This window comes from Bos javanicus, chromosome 22, assembly GCF_032452875.1.
Source record: "Bos javanicus breed banteng chromosome 22, ARS-OSU_banteng_1.0, whole genome shotgun sequence".
NCBI classification, from domain to species: domain Eukaryota; kingdom Metazoa; phylum Chordata; class Mammalia; order Artiodactyla; family Bovidae; genus Bos; species Bos javanicus.
Genome location: NC_083889.1, coordinates 8,938,640 through 8,963,107, shown reverse-complemented (window position 1 = coordinate 8,963,107; position 24,468 = coordinate 8,938,640). Strand labels below are relative to the sequence as shown.

Below are 24,468 nucleotides of genomic sequence, written 5' to 3'. Positions count from 1 at the left end.
TGACAAAGGAGTCAAGAATATACAATGAAGAAAAGACAGTCTCTTCAACAAGTGCTCCTGGGAAAACTGGATAGCTACAAGTAAAAGAATGAAATTAGAACCCTCCTAACACCATACACAAAAATAAACTCAAAATGGATTAAATACCTACATGTAAGGGCAGATACTATAAATCTTTTAGAGGAAAACAGGCAGAACACTTTCTGACATAAATTGCAGCAAGACATTTTTTGACCCACCTCCTAGAGTAGTGAAAATAAAAACAAAAATAAATGGGACCTAATTAAACTTAAAAGCTTCTACACAGCAAAGGAAAGCAAAAACAAAATGAAAAGACAACCCTCAGAATGGGACAAGAGATTGATCTCCTTCACTTCTTGGGTTCTGGAGGATGCTCAGATGTTTGACTTTAGAAAAGCTTTAAATGAAGCTGTTATTTTAATTCTAGTCATCTAGGCTTTTTTTTTTTTTCTTATGCTGGTTCTGAGAACTATGTGCCAGCCGTTGGAAAGATGTGTTCCCAGGTACATGAGGCGTGCATCACAGAAAGAGCTACATATCTGCAGATAAGAAGGAACGGCAGCAAAGACCTTTGAGATAGTCACAAAGAAAAGCTGGGCTTCTTCTGGCCTTTTTCACAGGTGTTACAACACTGACATCCAAATTGTATATTTCTGTGTTTACCTGCATGTGGGTTGGAGCAGCTACAAATCAAAAACAATTTAGGAAAAAAATAAATCAACAGTTGTTATGAGTTCAGAGTAGAAATAATACTTCCATGCTGAACAATATGTGTTACATGAAGACAAATGTAATACACTCATGTCACTATAATTTGCATCTAGAAGTCAAGACATATGATGTGGCAATGACATAATTTTTGAAATTGAGGAAAAAAATCTCAGAAAACCTGGGCCATATATGAATGCCTTCTGTATGCAGAAATCCTCAGCAAACACAAAGAGCTCCTATATTTCCAATCAGTCACTTCCAGTGAGCGAAGGTTTTGTTTTTGTTTTTGTTTTTTTTTTTTTTAGCCATGTGTAAGTTCTCAGGAGGGGGAGATTCAGATATAAAAGGAATGTGTAGTAAATTACAGAAGTGATGCTGATGCAGGCAACCATAGGACATGGTCTAGTGATGAATGTGTTGTGAACCACCACAGAGAAATTAGACCAGAACTTCCCAAGGGGAGAGATTATATGTTACTGTTAAGTGGTGACTGCTGACTCATAATATAAACCTATAAAAATCATTTTAATGTAATTAATTTAAGGAATGAAAAAGGAAGGTGCCCAGAGGGATATGAGAGTTACGCGAATGAAGGAGGCTTTTCCATGCACTTAGGTGTGAGGGGATCTAGTGTGGTGTTTGCATGCCAAGGATGGGAGTGGGTATCAGAGGAACAGGGCATTTACACAACAAGCCAGGCCTCATGCAGAGAGTTTGAGTTGCCGGGCTGAGGACTCAAGCCCAGATGTAGGAGGTTCTGCAGGAGTCACTGAGGGCTTCTGGTCAACAGAGCGTAGGAAAAGCTTGTGTTGGGAAGGTCCCCAGATCGCATTTATAGAGACCAGTTTCTGATTCCTCTGCCTGTTTCTGCCAAGTGAGGAAAAGACCTCTTTCTTGGAAGAGGTGACATGTGATCTGATACTGTGGTGAGCAGAGAAGATAAACATGAGATCAAGGAGAACGGAGACAAGTAAGGCAAGAAATACCTAGTCTGCATTCTCTTCAGTAAACTTTCAGTCAAGCCCGGGTTAATCCTCCAACATTGGAGTTGTGGCTATAAACACACTAAAATGGAAATAACTGCTTATGAGACAAAAGCAGCCTCTGGGGCTCCAGCCCTCAGCCCACTCAAATGCCTGGGATCCAAGCAAGAATCTGTCATCCTTTCCCCAAAGTTCTTTGGTGGGAGATAAAAGAATGTTTTAAAATACCAATGACTCCTATGACAAAATTCAGATATAGATTCAAATTAAAGCATCACTTTACTTCCACATACAGCAGGTGTGAATCACTGGGGCCCTGTGTTGCTCCCTTCTGACAAGGACCATTTCTATATTTCCATTTTAGGAAGATAAAGCTCTTCGAACTTTAAGAAAGGTTTAAAAGTGTTCCTTAAGAACAATCCAGGGTCTTCCCTTTTCGGCTGTATCAGTATCAAATGTCAAGTTCATCTCCTGGTGCTTATGCCTAGCAAGTCATTAGCGAGAAGATATCACACCTACTCACACCGTAATAATAGATTATTGTTTTTTACTGATGCACAGTCACCTCAGCATATGAGCTTCCATCTTTATTCAAGGGCAAAAGTTAAGCACGCATTCATATTTGAAATTAAAACACTTTTTAATGTAAGAAGTGTATTGTGTGAAGGAAATATATCTTCGTCATGGTCAACAGGAAGCAAAATCTATGTGCAAGGCGCACATGAGGAGAGAATGTATGTGTTGAAATCCTTTCTCCATTTCCTACCTTGCGGGTGGCATTAGCCAAGTCCTGGGAATGTTTCTGAGTCTCTGAAGTCTCACATAAGGACAGGCAGCATCAGTCTCCCGTGATTCACATCACTGTGGAACGGATTAAGGAGAAAATTCATGAAAAGCTCTTTCATAGTCACCTAGTAGATTTTCAAGAAAAGTGGGATACATCTGATCCATTATACCCACTAACTAGACCTGGAATGTGAAGTCAAGTGGGCCTTAGAAAGCATCACTACAAACAGAGCTAGTAGAGGTGATGGAATTCCAGTTGAGCTATTTCAAATCCTGAAAGATGATGCTGTGAAAGTGCTGCACTCAATATGCCAGCAAATTTGGAAAGCTCAGCAGTGGCCACAGGACGGGGAAAGGTCAGTTTTCATTCCAAACCCAAAGAAAAGCAATGCCAAAGAATGCTCAAACTACCGCACAATTGCACTCATCTCACACACTAGTAAAGTAATGCTCAAAATTCTCCAAGCCAGGCTTCAGCAATACATGAACCGTGAACTTCCAGATGTTCAAGCTGGTTTTAGAAAAGGCAGAGGAATCAGAGATCAAATTGCCAACATCCACTGGATCATTGAAAAAGCAAGAGAGTTCCAGAAAAACATCTATTTCTGCTTTATTGACTATGCCAAAGCCTTTGACTGTGTGGATCACAATAAACTGGAAAATTCTGAAAGAGATGGGAGTACCAGACCACCTGATCTGCCTCTTGAGAAATCTATATGTAGGTCAGGAAGCAATAGTTAGCACTGGACATGGAACAACAGACTGGTTCCAAATAGGAAAAGGAGTACATCAAGGGTGTATATTGTCACCCTGCTTGTTTAACTTATATGCAGAGTACATCATGAGAAACGCTGGGCTGGAAGAAGCACAAGCTGGAATCAAGATTTCTGGGAGAAATATCAATAACCTCAGATATGCAGATGACACCACCCTTATGGCAGAAAATGAAGAGGAACTAAAGAGCCTCCTGATGAAAGTGAAAGAGGAGAGTGAAAAAGTTGGCTTAAAGCTCAACCTCAGAAAACAAAGATCATGGCATCTGGTCCCATCACTTCATGGCAAATAGATGGGGAAACAGTGGAAACAGTGTCAAACTTTATTTTTCTGGGCTCCAAAATCACTGCAGATGGTGACTGCAGCCATGAAATTAAAAGACACTTACTCCTTGGGAGAAAAGTTATGACCAACCTAGATAGCATATTCAAAAGCAGAGACATTACTTTGCCAACAAAGCTCTGTCTAGTCAAGGCTATGGTTTTTTCAGTGGTCATGTATGGATGTGAGAGTTGGACTGTGAAGAAAGCTGAGCGCCGAAGAATTGATGCTTTTGAACTGTGGTGTTGGAGAAGACTCTTGAGAGTCCCTTGGACTGCAAGGAGATCCAACCAGTCCATTCTGAAGGAGATCAGCCCTGGGATTTCTTTGGAAGGAATGATGCTAAATCTGAAACTCCAGTACTTTGGCCACCTCATGTGAAGAGTTGACTCATTGGAAAAGATTCTGATGCTGGGAGGGATTGGGAGCAGGAGGAGAAGGGGACAACAGAGGATGAGATGGCTGGATGGCATCACTGACTCGATGGACGTGAGTCTGGGTGGACTCCGGGAGTTGGTGATGGACAGGGAGGCCTGGCATTTTGTGATTCATGGGGTCGCAAAGTTGGACACGACTGAGCGACTACACTGACTGAACTGAGACTATTTAAACTATGCATAAAACAGAAAAGGTAAAATGCCTGTGATCACACAATTTATGTGATCCATGTGGGCACATTTTCTAATTAAAACATGTCATGGTCAAGTTTGGAAAATTCAAATAATGTAGAAAAATACAAGTAGTGAAACAATCTGTCCTTCTCCACATTCCACATCCCAGTGTTTAAAGTCACCATGATAACAGGCTCATGTGGTTCTTCCAAGACAATTTTTTTTGCATGCACCAATGTACATTTGTTTATGAATATACAGATACTTGTTCATATGTGCAACAGATAATAGTGTACATCTTTATTGGACTCAACAGTACATTTTAAAGATTTTTTTTCCATAAAGCATATATACATATATACTTCCTGGGTGGTGCTAGCAGTAATGAACTTGCCTGCCAGTGCAGGAGAAATAAGAGGCATGGGTTCAATCTCTGGGTGGGGAAGGTACCCTGAAGGAGGGCATAGCAACCCACCCCAGTATTTTTGCCTAGAGAATCCCATGGACAAAGGAGCCTGGCGGGATTCACTCCATAGGGTTACACAAAGCTGGACACAACTGAAGCAACTTAGCTTAGTGTATATGTATGTATATATATATATATATACTCTTGCTATATTTTCAGGGCTATAAAATAATTTATTTAACATTTATTTAGATTTTAAAATACATTTATTTGACAATTTCTTCTTTTCTGTTATTTGTTATATCAAACAAAGCTATGGTGAACATTCTAGTTCCAGTAACATGGCCAACTCTTCCAGAAACAAATAAAGAAACTTGAATTGCTGAATCTAAGCACTAAGCTTTTTAATTGCTTCTGAAGAGAAATAATTCCTCATCTTTTCAGTAACAATATTATAAAATTCAAAACTTTTTCCAGTTGAATAAATGAAAAAGTTTATCTCATTTACTTTTGTATCAATGTCTTAATTTTAATTTTTTAAAATTTATTTAGTTGAAAAGCATTTAAGATACTTTCCCATTTATTAATTGTACCAGATTTGTATAGTACTTTTAGAGAGTCTTAGTAAAATACATGTTGCAGAATTTATTCTCTAGTTTCTCATTTATATTTTGATTTTGTGATGCTCTTAACATGCAGAGTTCAAAGATTTTATGTGGTTACTTTTGTTATTATTTGAATTTAAACCTATGAATTCTGGGTCTTATATAGAATACTTAGTCTACTTCAAGGTAATATATCAATTCAGTCATCCTTAATTTTAGCACTTTTGTGGTCTATTTTTCAGGTTAAAATGTGTCAAACTGAAAATAATTTTGGTAGAAAGTTAGAAATTCAACTTTAAAATATACTACCACAAACAATTAGAAAATCTGGGAGCACTTTTAAGTAATAAAATTTATAAATAATGACAAGCCTTCAGCAAGTACAATGGTTTTCTATTTACTTAATTATTAAGTGTGTGTTTAACAGAATTACAATTTTTGCTTCATATAAATTATTTTTGTTAAATATATAAAAAAGCATTGTTTATATGTGTGCATGAGTGCTCAGTAGCTCATCATGTCTCACTCTTTGTGACCCCATGGACTGCAGCCTGACAGGCACCACTGCCAATGGAATTTTCCAGGCAAAACTACTGGAGTGGGTTGTCATTTCTTCCTCCAGGGGATCTTTCTGGACCAGGGATCAAACCTGCATCTCCTGCATTGGCTGGCAGATTCTTTACCGCTGTGCTATCTGGGAAGTCCCATTGTTTATATAAGTGACTGCTAAGTGCATAATTTGTATTTATTTTATCTTTGCTACATTGCTCACACAGACACTGTCTGAAAAAATGCTTTTTTTAGCATTTAAGTAGACAATACTATGTTCTTTTCTTGTATGACACATTCATATGGTGAATTATATTTATTACTGTCTTCACCAATCAGAGTACAGTTGTAGATAATGGAAACCAATGTCGTGATTTCAAGCAAAAATATTCAAAACCCAGGAGACTAGGTCTGAGTTGGTCTGCCTGATCCTCTCAGAGTAATTATGCAGAACTGACCCTCAAAAGCAGCTGCTGCCTTAGCCATTCCAGGCAGCAAGAGAAATTGAAAACCTCTGAGCCTGCAGCTGGCTTCAGAATCACATTACCTTAGCAGCGACCCTGTAATCAGAATGCTGCCTCCACTCCTGGTGACTTGAGAGAATCACCATTGAAGCTGAGATATAGATCAAAGGTGGCTCTAGTATTAAAGAATCTGCCAGAGATGCAGGAGATGTGGGTTCGATCCCTGGGTCAGGAAGATCCCCTGGAGGTGGAACTGGCAACCCACTCACAGGAAATATCTAGTATGCAAACAGACAAGTGAAGCGCAGGAAAGGCAGAGGCTCTTTCCTTCTCAATGATAAGGACTATATCTCATCATTTTCATTTCCCAGGCTTTTAGAATTGCCATGGTGGGCACTCACTCACACTTTCTGTATGTGTGATGTAGTATTAATCATATCCTTAAAATTATCTTGGACCAATTTGGCATCTTTTATCTCCAAACTGCCATTCACAACTCACACTACTCCATATTCTACAACCCTTCTACAATGCCATTGTATCAAACATTTGATTTACCAGCCATGCTGTGAATGGGGTAGGGTTAGTTTTGTCTTAATTTGTGAGCTTTTATCCAAGAAGTTCAATTTTAAAAGGTCAGAGTGATTCCCTGCAAGCAGTCAAGATGGGCAAAGTCTGAAGACGGGCAGAAATCCGAAGATTCCTGGAGAGGATTCCAAAGTGCTGGTTTTGGCCACGCTCTTCCCTTCCTCTCAAATATCCTGCATCCTAGTCTCTGTCTTTCCTGTCTCAGCTCAGTGCCCCTGCCTGTGCACAATCTCTTGTGATTTTTGACACCCAAGGAACAGAATCTATAGCTTCTGAAGCTCCACAGTGTCAGCTGTGTGCCTCTTGTGTCCTGTTGTTGACTCAACCATGACTATTTATAAGTTTGTGCATCTCTCTGATAGTTGATGGTGCTAGTGGTAAAGAACTAGCTCAGGTGGCACTAGGGGTAAAGTACCCACCTGCCAGCGCAGGAGATGTTAAGAGACTTGGGTTTGATCCTTGGGTCCAGAAGATCCCCTGGAGGAGGGCATGGCAACCATCTCCAGTGCTTTTGCCTGGAGAATCCCAGGGACAGAGGAGCCCGGCAGGCTCCATGGGGTTGCAAAGTGTCGGAAATGACTGAAGCAACCTGGCACACATGCACTGATAGTTAATAAATTCCTCATAGGCAGTATGTATCCCTCCACAAAAATTCTGACTTTCCATCTTGCATACAAAAGACAATAAATGATGAAATTCAGACAGTAAGTGATGAAATTAATGGAACAGAACTTTTCCACAACAGACTCTTACAGGTATGGCACCCTCTATCCACCAATTTTGTTTCACTAAAATTTGATAGTAAATATAAAAGCATCCTCCCAAGAGCTATAATTTTCAGTTAAAGAAGATTATACTACACGAATTTTAATCATTAGTAACTTTTCTAGTTTGCAACATTAATTGGATTATTGATGGTAATTGTAACTGAAATGGCATCAAATTCTGTACATTTAGTTATATCACACTTGCTATTTCCAGTGTGAATGCAAAACTAAGCGTCAGAAACACATTTTTGAGAGAGTTCAGTGATTTCTCTGCCCAGTAACACATCACAGGTTTGGAAATATGGATGGTATTATGTTCCTCTTTCCCAGAAATGTGTTTTGAACTTGTTTCACAGAATTTGATAGAATGTCAAAATGGTCAAGGGATTAACACATGTTTAGCAGCTGTGACCCAATCTATTTCACTGCTTCCCTCTTATTGTTTTTTTTTTTTTTTTTAGTGGGCCAAAAGATTTTTTTGAGATGGTGAGAAAAAAATTGCTCTGTTCAGAGCTTCTTCCTGACCTACACTGCAGCATACTGTCTGAACCATTTGAGGATGATTTTTGTAAGCCAGTCACCTAATAGAAAATATCCGCTGGTTGACTTTTATAGCATAGTACAAAACACTTTCCTTCTTTTTAATTTTCAGCCAGTGTAAATTACTGCAAATAATTTACAATCAGAAAGATTAATGTACTTATATTTAAAAGTTTGTCAAGAAAGCCTGCCCCAGACCGTGTAGCAGACACAGTGGTCATCACCAATGCTTTCCTGCAGCCAGATCTTTGCATCATCTGCTGAGATTATTACAAACACCCACCTGCCACAACAGGATGGTCAGCATCAAAGAACACACAGGCTTGGAACACACAATTCAGGTATTTTTTTTCTTATTTTCCCTTATCTTTTTAACTGCCTTTCTCAAGTCCTCTTTTTTTTTTTCCTTATCCACTTTTCAATTCTCAACCTAATTTTTCTATTTCCTATTTCCTTCCCACCTAATACTCTAAGTCCGTCCCCAAGTATAAATTTTATCATTAAAATTTAAAACTTAGATGAAAATCTAAGTTTTCATCAAAGCTTTCTTTTGTTATGGAACCGAACTTGGGGCTACTTTCCCAAGCAAGCCAAGCTACTGACACCAGATTGTTGTGAAGGAAAATACAGAGTCTGTTGCAAAGCACAAGGCAAGGAGAACAGGCAGCTCAGAAGACTCAACTCCCTGATGGCTTTCAGGCAAGAGTTTTAAAGACAGTAAAAAGGAGAGTATCATGGGGTATGTGACCAGCTTGTGCACAGTTCTCTGATGGTGAGGTAACAGGATGATATTTCTGGAATCTTGAAATCATCAACCTTCTGGTTCTAACTGATTTGGGTTTTATGTGCTGGTGGTCACCATGCGGTTAACTTCTTCCATCTGGTTAGGGGTTTTAGTATCTGCAGAACAGCTCAACATATGGCTCAGGATATCATCTAGAGCCCTTGAGGAGGAACTAAAGGTTTCTGACTTTGTCTTATGGCTAAACTATATCTTTGTCTTGCTTGGCTGTTTTCCTTTGCTTCTGCATTTTTTTTTTCTCATTTCTCTGATTAAATTTGCTCTTTGGAACTTGGCAAAGGTCTAGGAGACTAAAACTCTTTTACAAACGAAGTTGGGGTACTGGAATGTTTGTCCCTGAGAAGACCCTGCAAGGTCCTGCTCAATTTCATTTTCAGCCAGTGGGATGTTACTGATCTAAAGGATATGATTCAAACAAGCTCACACCAGGGGAGAGGATCCATCTCTGTGTCCTGCAAACTGGTAGCTACCTGAGGGCATGGGTTGGACAGCCTTGTCTGATTATTTCTATATTTCCAAGGCAGATTGGCAAGGATTGTATCAGGAAGATCTTATAAGCCAACCCAAGAAGAGTTGGCTTTCTGGAGTGCTAGAGAGAATATGTGAGTGCTAAGTCGTTCAGTTGTGTCTGACTCTTTGTGAGCCCATGGACTGTAGCCTGCCAGGCTCTTCTGTCCATAGAATTTTCCAGGCAAGAACACTGAAGTGAGTTGCCATTTCCTCCTCTAGGGTATTCCTGACCCAGGAATCCTACACGAATCTCTTCTGTCTCCTGCAGTGGCAGGCCTGTTAAACAAATGTGTCATAAAGACTTATATTTAGAAGTCTTTTTATGTTTTGAGGGCTTCCCTGGTGGCTCAAATGGTAAGGAATCCGCCTGCAATGCGGGAGACCTGGGTTCCATCCCTGAGTTGGGAAGATCCCCTGGAGGAGGACAAGGCAACCCACTGCAGTATTCTTGCCTGGAGAATCCCCATGGACAGAGGAGCCTGGCAGGCTACAGTCCATGGGCTCACAGAGTCAGACCTGACCGAGTGACTAAGCACAGCACATTATGTTACTAATGTTCAGGTAAATTAAGGGTGTTGTAGTGCAAAGGTAGATATAAAAACACTGTTTAAATTATATTTTCATTAAAGAAAAAATAATTGTCAAATCTCAATTGTCAAATTGACCGAGGCAATAGTGGTCAGAATGAGGAGGTGGGGAGACAGGACTTGCTACTGGTTGGTCTGGGTGGATGGGAATGAGAGTGCCAGAGGCTCCTTGAGACGACCATGTAAGTGAAATCGCTGGACAAGTAGAGAGAAGGGACTTCTGGTTTCCCGTGGAATTAACAGTTCAGAAGAACCTGGGACCGACCCTAATTCCCCAACCAGGCACACATGATGGTCGTGCCATATAAACAATAATAAGACACAGTCATGGTGGGACCATCCTTAAAACAGAGTGAAGCTGAGGTTACTCTACAACCACAAAGATAGTTAAACACCTCCTGTTCCAACTAAAACTGAAACACAGCAGTAAAGCAACTTGCCCAAGACGGCACAGCTAACAAGGGGTAGTGCCGACATCCACACATGGGCAATTCGACTCCATGTGCTTTCCTGCCCAGCCACCGCTCCAAGGTACCTGTCACATCAGTGAGAGCCATGATACAGAGCTCATGGACAGGTTTTCAGAACTCATGGGAGGGACGCCTAAGCCAGCCTGTCAGTGATGCACATGAAAGGCAGATAGTCAAGAAAGCAGCCAGGTGCTCCCCTATTATTCCTCTACAAATTAGAGAGGCCATGATGTCTTATAACACTAAAAAATCTTCCCTGTAATGAAGAACTTCCCTTGCTTGACTCTTCTTGTTTAAATGACAGGTCAAAACCTTTCCATTCTCGCTAATGGTTGCAGATTCAATCGACCCAAGGACTTCTGGATAATGATGAGATGCCAGACTCAGTCTGCCCGAGGCACTGCCTGGAGGTTTTAGCTGGCAGGCCATCCTTTAATAACTGGGACAGCAGGGTCATTTTGGTTATTTTTAACCTGCCATCTTGACTCATTTTAAACCTTTTTAATCAGGAGAAGTTTCCCTAAGTGTTATAGTGTTCTAAAAATGCAAGCAGAAAGAGAGGAGTGGGGGTGTGCTAGGGCATGGGTGGACAGGCTTGTTTCCAGCAGAGAAGGGAACTCTGACCCACGTGAGGGCAAGAAATAATGAGAACTTGCAGATTTCAAAGAGGAAAAAGTTAAGTGCCAGCCAAGACCTGTTTAACTTTCCCATGATTTCTGCAGGTTTAATGAGAGGCCAAAAAGAGAAAGACATTGCAAATGTCTGCAAGTGGATGTCAAGAGCGAGGGTGGGCTTGTATCTCTGAGGCATTCCAGACTGATTCTCTTACATCTACCACTTCTCTTCGATGGGACGATGTGAGGTAGGTACTCCTGGCTTTGAGAGTTTTGCCTCCACTCAGTCTGAATAACAGGCAAAGCACTGTTCCAGACTTGGAATACAGGGGATGGTCTCTGTGACCCAGAGAGATATATCTGGAAAGAGGAACACATAAAACAATGACAGGCAAAGACCCCCTTCTGTGATTCATTCATTTGTTCACTCACTAATTCATTCGAATATATATTGAATGCCTGCATTGTGCAGATCACTGGAACAATGAATCACTGGATCAATGAATCACCAACCCTGTCTTCAGGAGGCTCCCAGACAGATGGGGAAGAACAACGTGTAAACAGATAATCACAAGACATGGTGGGAGATTGAAAACTCAAGGGTTAGGACAGGACAGAGAAGGGGTGATGAAACCAGCCTCGGCAAGGTAGGGTTCCTTCCTCCCACAGGGAGGGAGCCTTTATGCATCATTCAAGCTGGATACAGTTGGCTGAAGAAAGACAGAAACTATTCCGGAAAAAGAAAGTAGATTGCAGAAAGGCACTTTCCGGGAACTTTCAGGAACTTAATAAAAATGCAGGGCTGGATTTTGTTTCCTACCAAGATTCATACCTGTGAGAATGTAATCTAAATGAATTGCCTCCATATCATTCACTGCACCTTTCAGGAATTCCTTATACCTTATGTGCTGCTGCTTCCTATGGAAATTGTTATTTATTTGGTTTCCCTAAAGCAAGAATTTCTCAGGGATGTCTTTTATAGGGTTTTCTACAAAATCATGTGTGTATGTGTGCGTAAGTAAAATAACAACATGAAGAAAGATGAAAAGAGAAAGAAAAAGAGATGCAGAGAGGCTAACATTTATTGGGTATCTAATGTGAACTGTATGCAGAAATCTGTATGCAGGTCAAGAAGCAACAGTTAGAACTGGACATGAAACAACAGACTGGTTCCAAATCAGGAAAGGAGTACATCGAGGCTGTATATTGTCACCCTGCTTATTTGACTTATATGCAGAGTACATCATGAGAACTCCTGGACTGGATTAAGCACAAGCTGGAAGCAAGACTGCCAGGAGAAATATCAAGAACCTCAGATATGCAGACACCACCACCCTTATGGCAGAAAGCAAAGAGGAACTAAAGAGCCTCTTGGTGAAAGTGAAAGAGGAGGGTGAAAAAGTTGGCTTAAAGCTCAACATTCAGAAAACGAAGATCATGGCATCTGGTCCCATCACTTCATGGCAAATAGATTGGGAATCAATGGAAACAGTGACAGACTTTATCTTTTTGGGCTCCAAAATCACTGAAGATGGTGACTGCAGTCATGAAATTAAAAGATGCTTGCTCTTTTCTTCAGAGCTTGGAAGAAAAGCTATGATCAACCTAGTTAGCATATTAAAAAGCAGAGACATTACTTTACCAACAAAGGTCAGTCTAGTCAAAGCTATGGTTTTTCCAGTAGTCATGTTTGGATGTGAGAGTTGGACTATAAAGAAAGCTGAGCACTGGAGAATTGATGCTTTAGAACTGTGGTGTTGGAGAAGACTCTTGAGAGTCCCTTGGACTGCAAGGAGATCCAACCAGTCTATCCTAAAGGAAATCAGTCCTGAATATTCATTGGAAGGACTGATGCTGAAGCTGAATCTCCAATACTTTGGCCACCTGACGTGAAGAACTGTCTCATTGGAAAAGGCCCTGATGCTGGAAAAGATTGAAGATGGGAGGAGAAGGGGACGAAAGAGGATGAGATGGTTGGTTGGCATCACTGATGGCAATGGATATGAGTTTGAGCTCTGGGAATTGGTGACGACAGGGAAGCCTGGCGTGCTGCAGTCCATGGGGTCACAAAGAGTCGGACATGACCGAGCGACTGAACTGAACTGAACTGAATGTGAACTGTGATCCTGAAAGTTTAAAAAATTATAAATACTTGTAATTTTATTAACACATTAGTGTCCCACAAAGTTAGCTCATTTAAAACCAATTTGACTTAGTATAACAGACATAACAATAGAAACATGCTTAAAGTATAAAGATTATTCACAGGAATGACAGAGAATAAGAAGGGAAGGTATTTAGGTTGGATTTTACTGGGAGGAATACAGAAATGAAATGTGGAGAGATATGGGGATATGCATGGACAAAGAAATTAGTTAGCCCAATGAGGTTCATTAAATGCAGAGTAAGACAGGAAAACTTAGAGTTGGAGGCAAGAGCCAGATTTTTTAAAAGTTTACATATCATGAAAAGCCATGTAGACTTTACTATAACTTTGATAGCTATATTGATGGGCTAGGAATTGAACCAAATATGCAACTGGAAAGAATACAGTCTTGAACAGGTGAAAAATAAGTGGGAAAGGGGTGTGAGATGAGAGGAGAGGACACCAACTCAAAGGCCATGTCAACAGTTCAGGTAAGATTTGGTGAAGGTCTGGTGTAAAGTAATGGCAGGGAAAGATGAGTAGATCATAGATTTAGAAGACATTTGAGTGGATAGAATTGAAAAAGTCTTACTGACCAGTTGGGTGTGAGAGACAGAAAACAGAGAAAGGGATGTCCCTGCTGGCCCAGTGCCTTAAACTCCAAGCTCCCAACTCAGGGGGCCTTGTTTTATCCTTGGTCAGGGAACTAGATCCCACATGCCCCATCTAAGACCTCAGTTCAGTCAGTCAGTTCAGTCGCTCGGTTATGTCCGACTCTTTGCGACCCCATGAATCACAGCACGCCAGGCCTGCCATCACCAAGTCCCAGAATTCACTCAAACTCATGTCCATCAAGTTGGTGATGCCATCCAGCCATCTCATCCTCTGTCATCCCCTTCTCCTCCTGCCCCCGATCCCTCCCAGCATCAGAGTCTTTTCCAATGAGTCAACTCTTCGCACGAGGTGGCCAAAGTACTGGAGTTTCAGCTTTAGCATCATTCCTTCCAAAGAAATCCCAGGGCTGATCTTCAGAATGGACTGGTTGGATGTCCTTGCAGTCCAAGGGACTCTCAAGAGTCTTCTCCAACACCACAGTTCAAAAACATCAATTCTTTGGCACTCAGCTTTCTTCACAGTCCAACTCTCACATCCATACATGACCACTGGAAAAACCATAGCCTTGACTAGATGGACCTTTGTTGGCAAAGTAATGTCTCTGCTTTTGAAAATGCTATCTAGGTTGGTCATAACTTTCCTTCCAAGGAGTAAGTGTCTTTTAATTTCTGGCACAGCCAAATAAATTTTAAAACAAATATTTAAAAAAGAAAATAGAGACAAAGTGAAACTATTTTATAATCACCTCTCCCCCTCTCTCCCCCTCCTTTTTTTTTTTTTTTTTTAACAAGAACAGTGAGATGGAGAGAAGCTAATTGTTTTACTTTATGTCATATAATTATTAATACTAAGTGGACAACTTGGGATTCAAACTAGGTCTCACTGACCAGAATCATGCTCTCTCCCAGGTGTTCGGTGAGATTGCTGCTCTAGAGTTAGTGAGTAGGAACAGAGTGAAGGAAAAAACCATAAACATCCATGCTCATCAGACCATTTGAAGAATATAGGGCAGATAAAAATCACAAAGAGTCAAATGCGAAGGGAAGAGGTGCCCAGAGCTGGCCCATTAGTTTTATTATCCATGTTTACAGTTTGAGTTTCTTGGAATTACCCACCAGTGGCTTCACAAATCTTTTCTGGTTTGATCCTCTTCATCCTTTGATGCTCATCACAGTGACATGGAAAATGAAATATAATTAGAAGTAACTCACAATAATTATAACTGCTTTGGCTATACTAAATAATGAGAGTGGCATCATCTTTTTCCTGCCATGAGAACCATCTGTCCTCTCCTGTCCCTCCTCCCTTTCCATGTCCAGGAATGTTCAACCCATCAAAGAAGCATTCCTGCTCAGCAAAATGTCATTTGAGAATTCTTTCTATCAAAATGCTGCTGCTATGTCACTTCAGTCGTGTCCAACTCCGTGCGACCCCATAGACGGCAGTCCACCAGGCTCCCCCGTCCCTGGGATTCTCCAGGCAAGAACACTGGAGTGGGTTGCCATTTCCTTCCCCAGTGCATGAAAGTGAAAAGTGTAAGGGAAGTCGCTTAGTCATGTCTGACCCTCAGCAACCCCATGGACTGCAGCCTACCAGGCTCCTCCGTCCATGGGATTTTCCAGGCAAGAGTACTGGAGTGGGGTGCCATTGCCTTTTCCATTATCAAAATAAGAAAATGAAATAAGAGGTGAGTGTAAGTTATAAATGAAGACCCTTTAAAGCTCACACATATTTCTAGGCAGCAAAATGAAGTCATTAATCCATGAGGACTTCATCCATTTATCTCTCTGCTCTATTCTCATTTCATAAACACAAATTTTCTGTTACATTCCCAATACATTTGTTGGAAGAGGGGGGTGAGAGATGAATTAAATGAACACCCACTCGATAATTCCTGACCTTTCCTTTAGCATGACAGTTTTATCAGTCAAGCAGAGAGATAATATGATGAGGATAAAAAGCTAATATTCTCTCCTGGTGAAAAAGAATCAATGACACTTTCACCCACAGCTTTATTGAAAAATGGATGATAATGGCTCAAGCACACCTACCAGAGTGAGCTGCTTGAAGCTACATTTAGCAAACTTCTTAGAAGATGAAATATAACTGAAATTGTAGGGAGGCCCTCAAAAGAGGTGCAGGGATATTTCTCAAAGTCAATGCAATAAACCCATTTCCCCCAAGCCTATGGAGGAGCAATGAAGTGCTGTTTATGGAAAGGAAGAATGAAGGTTGTAAATTGTTTGAGCTCACTGCATTTCACAGTGAACATTCTTGTTTGGTAATCCTAACAGTTTTAGCCCTTGGGGAAACTTCATTCAACTTCTGGACTATGGCTATTAGACTGGGGAGAAGAGAGAAATGCAGTCACCTATAGACTCACTGGGGCTTCCCTCATAGCTCAGTTGGTAAAGAATCTGCCTGCACTGCAGGAGACTCAGGTTCGATTCCTGGGTTGGGAAGATCTCCTGGAGAAGGAAATGGCAATCCACTCCAGTATTCTTGCCTAGAAAATCCCATGGACAGAGGAGCCTGGTGGGCTACAGTCCATGGGGCCACAAGAGTCGGACACAACTTAGCAACTAGACCACCACCACCACCATAGGACTCATTGGAAAAGACCCTGATGCTGGGAAAGATAGAAGGCAGGAGATGAAGGGGACGACAGAGGATGAAATGGTTGGATGGCATCACCAACTTGATGGACATGAGTTTGAGTAAGCTCTGGGAGTTGGTGATGGACAAGGAAGCCTAGTGTGTTGTGGTCCATGGGGTTGCAGAGAGTCGGACACGACTGAGTGACTGAACTGAACTGATCATCATTGTTGAAAACTAAATTTTAAAGATTTATGTATATTACAAGAGGATATTTCTTCCTCCAGGGAAAAGAGTCAAGAGCATACTTTCTTTCTTCCTTCAAGATGCCTAATTAATTCGCTTCCAGGAGTATTCATCTCATTGGTCAGAATGCAAAACACTGGTTGGGCTACATTCTTGTGTTATAAATAAAACTATTTTGTAACTTTTTTCTTGCTGCTAAAAACATGTAGGATCTGCAAAGTGTCTTTATTTAGGGAGGGGAATGGTTAAACAGGGGCTTCCCAAGTGGTGCTAGTGGCAAAGAATCCACCTGCCAATGCAGGAGACATGGGTTTGATCCCTGTGTCAGGACGATCCCCTGGAGGAGAGAATGGCAACCCCCTCCAGTATTCTTTCCTGGAGAATCCCATGGACAGAGGAGCCTGGCAGGCTACAGCCCATAGGGCTTCAAAGAGATGACATGACTGAAGCCACTTGTTTAAATAGCACACATGGTGAAATAGAGCTTCTACTTGTGTTCTTCCAGATTGCTGGAGATCTGTATTGGAGTTTGGGTCTAAAGACTTAGCAACATTAAACATTTAGACTAATTTCCTTATCTTCTTATGAGTGTTCAGAAACTATATTGGCTGGGTCATAGGGTCTCACATTCATTATTTCCAATCGGTTCTCATTTGTTGATAAACTGTAAATCTAGGCAGTCCTATCTCTCTTCCTAAGTTTCTCTCCCCTCTTATTAGATTTCTGTATCGTAAGGGGGGGTCTGTGGCCACCCCAACTTCATGAGATTAGGAAGAACCCCAAAGTCTGACCTTCAGTGAAAAGTATGTGAAAAAGAAGGAACAAAGCAGTCCTAGGAGTTTCTAGCACCTCTAGATACAAGGGATGTGCACCTGTCATGTTCTGCTCAGGACCAGCTACATAATTTTCAGGGCCCAGTGCAGAGCGAAAACACAAAGCCCCTTGTTTCAAAAATGATTCAGGCTGAGTAATACTCCATTGTGTATATGTACCACAGCTTTCTTATCCATTCATTTGCTGATGGACATCTAGGTTGCTTCCACGTCTTGGCTATTATAAACAGTGCTGCGATGAACATTGGGGTACACGTGTCTCTTTCCCTTCTGGTTTCCTCAGTGTGTATGCCCAGCAGTGGGGTTGCTGGATCATAAGGCAGTTCTATTTCCAGTTTTTTAAGGAATCTCCACACTGTTCTCCATAGTGGCTGTACTAGTTTGCATTCCCACCAACAGTGTAAGAGGGTTCCCTTTTCTCCACACCCTCTCCAGCATTTATTATTTGTAGACTTTTGGATCGCAGCCATTCTGACTGGTGTGAAATGGTACCTCATAGTGGTTTTGATTTGCATTTCTCTGATAATGAGTGATGTTGAGCATCTTTTCATGTGTTTGTTAGCCATCTGTATGTCTTTTTTGAGAAATGTCTATTTAGTTCTTTGCCCATTTTTGATTGGGTCGTTTATTTTCTGGAGTTGAGCTGTAGGAGTTGCTTGTATATTTTGAGATTAGTTGTTTGTCGGTTGCTTCATTTGCTATTATTTTCTCCCATTCTGAAGGCTGTCTTTTCACCTTGCTAATAGTTTCCTTTGATGTGCAGAAGCTTTTAAGGTTAATTAGGTCCCATTTGCTCATTTTTGCTTTTATTTCCAATATTCTGGGAGGTGGGTCATAGAGGATACATTTGAATCAGTTCTAATGAGGTGGATGAAACTAGAGCCTATTATACAGAGTGAAGTAAGCCAGAAGGAAAACATAAATACAGTATACTAACGCATATATATGGAATTTAGAAAGATGGTAACAATAACCCGGTGTACGAGACAGCAAAGAGACACTGATGTATAGAACAGTCTTATGGACTCTGTCAATGAAACATGTAAAATATCATGTAGGAAACGAGTTGCAGTCCAGGTTCGATGCATGATGCTGGATGCTTGGGGCTGGTGCACTGGGATGGCCCAGAGGATGGTATTTCGGGATGGGGAACACATGTATACCTGTGGCGGATTCATTTTGATATTTGGCAAAACTAATACAATTATGTAAAGTTTAAAAATCAGGATCTCTAGATGGTGACAGTAGAGCCTTAAGCCCTGCATTCATAGATCACACACCCATGAAGCATGGATCAGCTTCACCTGCTGCAGCCTTGACCTTCACCAACAAGTCTCCTCTACTGTGTGCAGGCTAAAGGGATTGGAGGATTTTGGACTCATCATGGAATTTGAAGACAGTCCCTAACACTCCAATGTTCTGTGTTCTTGTTCCCATGATCAGCCAGAATTGAGGCTGTTTGGGGGAGGGGAAGATATTAGTAGGTTATCATAAAAGTAAGTATATTTTATTAAATTGTTCTTACATTCTCCCCCTGCTCCTGTGCATCTACCTGGGACCAATGACACACAGCTCACGTCTTCGTAAGTTCATGAATATAACTCTGACGTTGACTCCAAAAACTTGAGGAATCAACAGGCTCATGTCTCCTACTAAATTTGGTGCATGGTCATACTCCATACTAGGTTAAAAAAAAAATCACCTCTTATTCCATATTCTGTTGCAAATTTGATTTATATCATTAAGTCATGTTCTTTATATTATTAATTGCTAAAGTTTGGGTTGGCCAGAAAGTTCATTTGGGGGTTTTCCATACCATTTTACAAAAAAATGAACATTTGGCTGATCCAATATAATATCCTTAGAATATGATGGATTTTCCATCACCTCACAACATATAACATAGTAAGGGCCATCTGTTATCAATTCAATCCATTGTCCTGATAGAGAAAGTAATATACTCTATGCACAGACTACATAACTCATCCAAGCCAGTCCTGACTCCACCTGTGCCATGACCTGGATCGCAGGCCTCATCCTCACTAGAGCCTCCTTTGTCTGAATCTGATGCCGCTGCTTTAGTTTTACCCCAAAATGGGCTACCCTATTTCTGTCTTTTCCATCTTCCACATGCTCCCAATGACCCGGTGAGTTTTCGTAACACCAATTCTTCGTTCACCCCTCCATATCCTAAATTGAGACCCAGAACAAATGTGATAACCACAGGACCTAACAACCTAAATCCATATAAACCACCAGAGAGCAAGTGATACACATGAACATCTTTAAAAACCTCACCCTACATCAAGCAAAAGACCTACTAGAGAGATTTTGGATACATTCTCATTTAAGATAACAAAACAAGAGCAACCTTTCACACTGCTGTTGCTTAACATAATATATCTCATATTATGACATCTCATATAGTCAATATTGACTATAACATTTGTAGTCAATGCTATATATCTGAAAACACAGCAGAAATGTCAAATTTGGAAAGTAAGGGGTAAAATTCTCATTATTAGTTGATGATATGATCTTCTACATAAAAAAAAAAAAAAAAACCTCAATAGAATAAACAGTATCAAAACTAATAGAAGAATTCATTACTATTGCCAGATGTAATCAACATAGAATAAACAATTCTCTATTCCAACAAAACTCACCCAGAAAACAAGATAGAAAATATGATATTATTTAACAAAAAAACTGTAACCATCAAGAAGTATTATAATAACATGTGAAAAGATACAGAATCTCATTAAAAACCATGAAAATTCACATAAAAGCACAAACAAGAGAGAGAATCAAGAAAAATTCTGCAAAGAGAGCAAAACTGGATGTCTTGACTGGGTTGGCGGTTACACAGATTTATTCATTTTTCTTTTTTTTAAATATAAATTTATTGAATGCACATTTGAAATCTGTACTTTATATTGTTAGCAAATTATACCTAGATAAAAAATGAGAAAAAAGATACAATATTAAACCTTTGAGTTTATGAAAGATGACAAAGGCAGATAATATTCAGACCTGGCAAAGATGTGAACAAGAACTCCTATGTACTACTGGCAGTAATGTGAACTAACATAGCTATTCTGAAAACAATTCTGGGAAAATCAAATGACTTTACTTGTGCATATATATTAACCCAGATATCTCTCACATGGATATGTAGTTAAATAAATACTCTAAGAGATCTATAAGAATGCTCTTAGATGGATGTTTAATATAATAGTGTTAATTTTTCATAGCAGAACACTGGAAGCCCCCAAGTTTAAATCAGTTAAGGAATGAAAAAATAAAATGTTGTGAATTTATGTCACAGAAAACCAGTAGTTAGAAATATGACCAGGAAAACAGTAAGATGAATAGATGTTAAATACAGTTGAAGTTTTTCTAAACAAGCAGAGGTGATTTCTAGCATAATACCAAAACAAACTTTTGAAACAAATGCAGACTAATATTCTTCTTACTCAAGACATGCATGCATATTTACAAACACATGTCAGACACATCAGAGTTGATGCTCATAGTTAGCCTGGGGATCAGGAATGAAGGCAGGAGGAAAGTAAATAAAAACAGAGAGGAAACTTGACTAAGCAAATAATAATAATGGAACTAAGGAGAATGAGAAACACCCTTTTGTACCCGAGTTCCCAAAAAAGAGAAATATAACATGAAGGAATAGGGCCAATGCAAAACGTGGGCCCAATTTGTCCTGGACTTCAAGTCCATGATCTTTCCATTTTAACAGGCCAATTTGCTGAAGTATTTTACAGTGTGCCATGGTTCCTAAAACTGTCACCTGTTTGGCTTAGGGAATTAGTATCCCATTTATCTACAATGTCTCTGTGTGGCTATATTTTATACGACAGAACCAACAGAGCCAGGATGCTGTAATAGAAGAGAGAAAAAAAAAATCACTGAGCTAGGAGTAGGAAACCCTCTCTATAACCAACTGCCTTTTGAGCAAGTCTTTTAACATCTGGGAAGATGTTGTCTTTAAAGAGATGCTCTTCCAGACTTTGTCTTCTAAAATATCTTTATATCCAGAAATGAAAACCTGGGAAAATCCAGCAAAACCATTCTTAATGTTCACACCCATATACTAGCATATGAACCCTCTGCTGCTGCTAAGTCACCTCAGTCATGTCCGACTCTGTGCGACCCCACAGATGGCAGACCACCAGGCTCCCCCATCCCTGGGATTCTCCAGGCAAGAACACTGGAGTGGGTATATGAACCCTCAGTTTTACCCAAAGTCAAGACACTATTTAGAATATGAAAGAAAAAAGTGAGTCTTTTTTTTTTTTTTTATTTTTAAACTTTACAATATTGTATTAGTTTTGCCAAATATCAAAATGAATCTGCCACAGGTATACCTGTGTTCCCCATCCTGAACCCTCCTCCCTCCTTCCTCCCCATACCCTCCCTCTGGGTCGTCCCAGTGCACCAGCCCCAAGCATCCAGTATCGTGCGTCGAACCTGGACTGGCGACTCGTTTCATACGTGATATTATACATGTTTCAATGCCATTCTCCCAAATCTCCCCACCCTCTCCCTCTCCCACAGAGTCCATAAGACTGATCTATACATCAGTGTCTCTTTTGCTGTCTCGTACACAGGGTTATTGTTACCATCTTTCTAAATTCCATATATATATGTTAGAGTCTTGTCTGACTCTTTGCGACCCCATGGACAGTACCTGCCAGGCTCCACCATCCATGGGATTTCCCAGGCAAGACTACTGGAGTGGGTTGCCATTTCCTTCTCCAGGGGATTTTCCCAATCCAGGGATCAAACCTGGGTCTCCTGCATTGCAGGCAGACTCTTTACCGTCTGAGCCACAAGGGAAGCTATTTAGGATATGAAAATACACAAAATTTCATCCCAAGAAGTTAAGAAATCCAGCATGAGAGAATGAGAGAGAGGGATTTTTAAAATATAAATCAGATTAATCTTGAATCCCTGTCAAAGTGACTCTTATCGAATAAAGTAATTTCAAGATCACAAAAAGATTTGTTGCTATTAATTTCTCTAGCCAAACATTCATTGATTTATTCTTTTAAGAACAAAAATTTACTAAGGGCCAGGCACAGTTGAGAATTCAACATTGCAAAGACTCTGCCCTCGTGGATTTTACAAGTCTAATGGGAGAGAATAACTAACCCAATTATTATACAAGTAACAAACAGTTACTTCACTGTGAAGCATGCTATGGATAAGGTTTTATAAGAGGACAAATGATCAGGTTCTTACCTATTTGGAATGACAGCAGAGAAAACTTCCCTTATGACAGAGGCATTTAGGTTGAGGCCTATGGGGGAAGTATAAGTTGGTTGATTGAAAGGATTGCATAGTAAAGGGAGAAATGTTCCAGAGAGAAATATCAGACAGAAAGGAAAAGGTCATGCAGTTAAGAGTATTAGAAAACATTGTAAAGAAAATGGGAAACAGTTAAAGGACTGTTAGGAAGGGAGTTGACATGATCAGGTTTGCATAGTTCAAACATTTCTCTGGCTGTTGTGTGGAGAGATTATGCTATCTACAGAGTGTTTTGTAGAAGAAAAGAATGAGTGTGAAGAGATAGTTACTGAAGTCCCTTTTAGATACAATAGGATATATTAGAGATCATGGCAGTAGCTATGGAGAAGGTAAGAAGTTTATGGATTTAAAATATCTCTAGGAAGTGGGATTTACCTGACCTGGGTATTGCCTTGCTATAAAAGAGAACAGAAGAGAGAAATCAGGAATGATTTCCAGGTTTCTTGGAATTGATTGGGTGGATTCATTCAGTGAGATTAGATAAGACTGGAAGGAGACAAATTTAATGTCAATAGTAATGTGGCTCTTAGGAGCAGAAACATATCAGATGTAGCTAAAGTGCAAATTATAGAAACAAAGGATTCATAAGGATGCTTTACACCAACCCACTAACAATAAAGCCTGATGGAAGCAGTGACAGATTTTCTCTTCTTGGGTTCTAAAATCACTGCGGATGGTGACTGGAGTCATGAATTTAGAAGACGCTTGCTTCTTGGAAGAAAAGCTATGACAAACCTAGACAGTGTATTAAAAAGCAAAGACATCACTTTGCTGACAAAGGTCCACATAGGCAAATCTTTGGTCTTTCCAGTAGTCATTTACGGATGTGAGAGTAGGGCCATAAGGAAGGCAGAGCACCAAAGAATTGATGTTTTTGAACCATGGTTCTGGAGAAGACTCTTGAGAGTCCCTTGGACTACATGGAGATCCAACCAGTCCATCCTAAAGGAAATCATTCCTGAACATTCATTGGAAGGACTGATGCTGAAGCTGAAGCTCCAATACTTTTGCAACCTGATACAAAGAGTCAACTCATTGGAAAAGACCTTGATGCTGGGAAAGATTGAGGGCATAAGGAAAAGGTGGTGACAGAGGATGGCATCACCAACTCAACTGAGATGAATTTGGGCAAAGTCTAGGAGATAGTGAGGGACAGGGAGGCCTGACGTGCTGCAGTTCGTGGGATTGCAAAGAGTCGGACATGACTTAGTGACTGAACAACAACAACCCATTCCAACAAAACAGTAACCCATTCCCCTCTCCTTCAGTATGGTGTTCCACACCCACATTCCGGGGACTGTCTGTAACTCCTCCTGTGTAGGTGAACCTGCATGCTTCTTGCCTTCTTTCTGTAGATTTCCCTCATCTTAGCACAACCAAGACTGCCACCTATGTTGATCTGGATATTTCTGTCCACTTAAGTCCATCTTTTCCTCTCCCTCCAATACTCTTATGCAATAGAGTTCATGTTTTACGGCAAGACAAGAAAAAATCTAAACATAAAACTTCTCTGCCCTTTGGCCTCCTCTGTCCCCTCTACCTTGCTTTGTGTGTCTACATCACACATGGAGCAAATCTCCCCCAGTGGCAGGAATA

The 24,468-nt window shown here is 40.4% G+C and overlaps 1 long non-coding RNA gene across 1 annotated transcript in view; it reads right to left on the bottom strand.

Annotated features, from left to right (window-relative positions):
- Positions 1–565: 565 nt before the first annotated feature.
- Positions 566–24,468, bottom strand: part of LOC133234933 (uncharacterized) — a 62,227-nt gene continuing 38,324 nt past the window's right edge. Inside the window, exons 2-3 of the long non-coding RNA XR_009732366.1 lie at positions 2,482–2,576; positions 566–704 (exon numbers count right to left, since the gene is read on the bottom strand). This is a non-coding gene — a long non-coding RNA (uncharacterized LOC133234933). The remainder of the gene's footprint in view (positions 705–2,481; positions 2,577–24,468) is intronic.